Source organism: Austrofundulus limnaeus, unplaced genomic scaffold (genome assembly GCF_001266775.1).
Source record: "Austrofundulus limnaeus strain Quisiro unplaced genomic scaffold, Austrofundulus_limnaeus-1.0 Scaffold221, whole genome shotgun sequence".
Classification (NCBI taxonomy): domain Eukaryota; kingdom Metazoa; phylum Chordata; class Actinopteri; order Cyprinodontiformes; family Rivulidae; genus Austrofundulus; species Austrofundulus limnaeus.
This window is the reverse complement of record NW_013952623.1, coordinates 516161-519334: the sequence shown is the minus strand read 5'-3', so window position 1 is coordinate 519334 and position 3174 is coordinate 516161.

Here is a 3174-nt window from a genome sequence, read left to right as displayed (position 1 = left end):
CCAGGTGGGAACAAGTCAGGTGATACGCCGTGGGTTATTGTTGCTAAGCTGCACTATTATCAAGAATGTGTGGAAATATTGCGTCGGGCGCGGAGCCGCGGCCATCTTAGTTTTAAGGAGGCTCCGATTATCATCACATCTGACTACACTGCGGTTGTGGCCAGGGCTCAGGAGGCGTTTATGGAGGTGAGGAGGCTTCTTCGCAACCAACGAGATGTTCGCTACGGCCTGCTTTTTCCTGCACGGCTCCGCATCTCTCATGGGGAGGAAAACAAGGAGTTCCTKGAYGCCAATAAAGCAATGGACTACGTTAAAAAGAGGATCATCTCAGCGACGGACAACGAGGACCGGCATTGACCGCAGGTCCAATCCTCATCGATCCATTATGACTGTCAGGTTGTAATGAACCTTCCAATTTTATGTCCCGCGTTATATCTTGATTTAATTTTAGACATTATTCCGAGGGACAACATTCCTCTTTTTGTTCTATGTATGAGAGTTTCACAGGGGGTCTGTCCGGATCTTGGTTAGTGATTTATTTATCAGTGCAGCAAGGAGCATAAACAGTAATAATACTTAAAGTAAGGGAACCCCTTTTTTTATTTTTTTGTTATTGTTATTTAGTTGTGGCGGGAGTCCAGGCAGGGAGTTAAGTCCCCCAGTATAAGCACAAATGTGTGGATTTTTTGTTTGTTGGGTTCTCTGTGGGTTTTTTTAGGAGAAAGGGGTGGGACTATACCGGATCTATTTGTTTTGAGAATGTCTTTTTCAGGTTATTTTTTGTGATGGTTTGTGGATATTGTACTACAGTATAGTCCTATTGACCATGCATGAGCAGTTCTAATATTAACAGGTTCATCAACAGTCACCCAGTTAACTGTGTGAGTTGGAATGTGAAATCCCTCAATGGTCCAGTGAAATTTAGKAAAKTTATGACACATTTAAGACAACTTAATGCTAATATTACTTTTTGCAGGAGACCCATTTGCGTAAAGCAGACAGTGCAAATCTAAGCAGGCACTGGTCTGGTCAGGCGTTTCAGTCTAATTTCCAATCTAAATCGAGATGGGTGGCCATTTTAGTTAGTAAACAGGTGCAATTTACGGCATCCAGTGTTAAAACGGATGCTGCTGGACGTTATGTTATTGTGGTGGGAAAACTATATGCACTTCCAGTCATTTTAGTTTCAGTATATGCTACAAATTAGGATGACCAAACATTTTTAATACGCTTTTTTCAAATTTACCTAATATTTCAACACATAATCTCATAATTGGGAGAGATGTGAACTGTGTGCTATCATCCCTCGATCGTAGTACAGTGGGGAGGATCTCTCTTTCTAAATTGGCCCAGTCAATTAATTCATTTCTTAACACTTATGGAGTGGTTGACGTGTGGCGTTTTCGAAATCCGACCCTGAGACAGTATTCGTTCTTTTCTCCTGTTCATAAGAGCTATTCACGGATTGACTACTTTCTCCTTGATAAACGGATTTTACCTTTAGTGAGTGAATGTGATTATGGAGCGATAGTCATTTCTGATCATAGTCCGCTCATAATGAAACTGAACGTTCCTGTTACGCAATCGGTCTATCGTTCTTGGCAACTTAATCTGATACTTTTATCTGACAAAGTCTTAGTTGATATGCTTGCTTCTGAAATTAAGTTTTTTATTTATGTTAATCGGACTCCTGGGATGTCACTTTGCACTGTTTGGGAGTCATTAAAGGCTTACCTGAGAGGTCAAATAATCTCTTACTGCGCAAATAAAAAGAAGAAAAACATCGAACGGCTAAAATCGCTAACAGATCAGATTTTACAACTAGACAGGGAATGTTGCCATGCTTCACAAGACTCACTTAAGAAACGTATATTACTCCAAACAGAGATTAACATCTTATCTACCCAACAGGCCGAATATTTAATATCCAAATCTAGGTATGGCTACTATGAGCATGGTGAGAGGGCTGGACGCCTTCTTGCACAGCAGCTACGGCAGCGCTCAGCTAAACAGGATATCTCAGCAATAAATGATAAGCATGGTGTAAAATGTTGTGAGAATGCAGGAATTAATCTGTGTTTCAGCAAATTTTACCAATCTCTGTATACCTCACCTAACCCTACTAAACTGTATGATTTTTTTAAAGATATTAAAATCCCTTCACTAAGTTCTGACCTATCTAACAAGTTGGAAAGAGATTTCTATGCAGCCGAGATAAACTATGCAATTAAAAACATGTAAAATGGAAAATCTCCAGGACCAGATGGTTTCCCGGTAGAATTCTTTAAGAAATTTTCGGATCTACTTTCTCCCCTGTTGTTATCAGTTTTTGAGGAATGCTTGGCTACACAATTATTGCCACTGTCTATGCATCAGGCGGTAATTTCCTTGCTTTTAAAGAAGGATAAAGACCCCTTGAGCTGCAGTTCATATCACCCAATATCGCTTTTAAATAATGATGTAAAAATTCTTACAATGATGTTGGCAAAATGAGTCAGAACAGATTATCCCCACAATTGTCCAGACTCCATTTTCCGGTGGATCTCTGAGACGACCAGCTGCGGGCAATCTTCCGGTCCTTGGAGCTGCCCTTTGACAACGCCAATTTCTGGTGTCAGAAGTGGGAAAATCTGTGTTCCAGTGTGAATATGTGATTATTATATTAAGGCTGCTAAATGTATAAATCCATGGGGAGTTGAGTCAAATTTTGGACTTGCTAGAATATGTCTCAGACCCTCTGATTAGATTTGAACGATTTGCTCCGTTTTTCATTGGTTTGCAGGTGAACACAAACATGCTGTGTGGCTCTTGACAAGTAATGAACTGACTTCTCCTCTGCGTGCAGCACCTCCAGTCTTCTCTCTCTGCTGTTGTCTCCCTCTGTCTTGGCATCTCTCGCTAGCACCCTCCCTGCTCCTCCATCTTTCTGCCCACCACTACATTTGATTTCTCTCTCTCCCTCACCCTCAGCTCATCTAAGTCTCTCGCCCTCCTTGCAGATCGTGGTAGACTACAGCAGGGTCCCTGTTGTGAGGTCACAGGCATGCTTCTTGTAGCATATGGACATGCTTCCTTCCAAGAAAACTCCAGCCAGATGAGACCACACACAGGAGTGTAAACACGCACACACACACACACACACACACACACACACACACACACACACACACACAC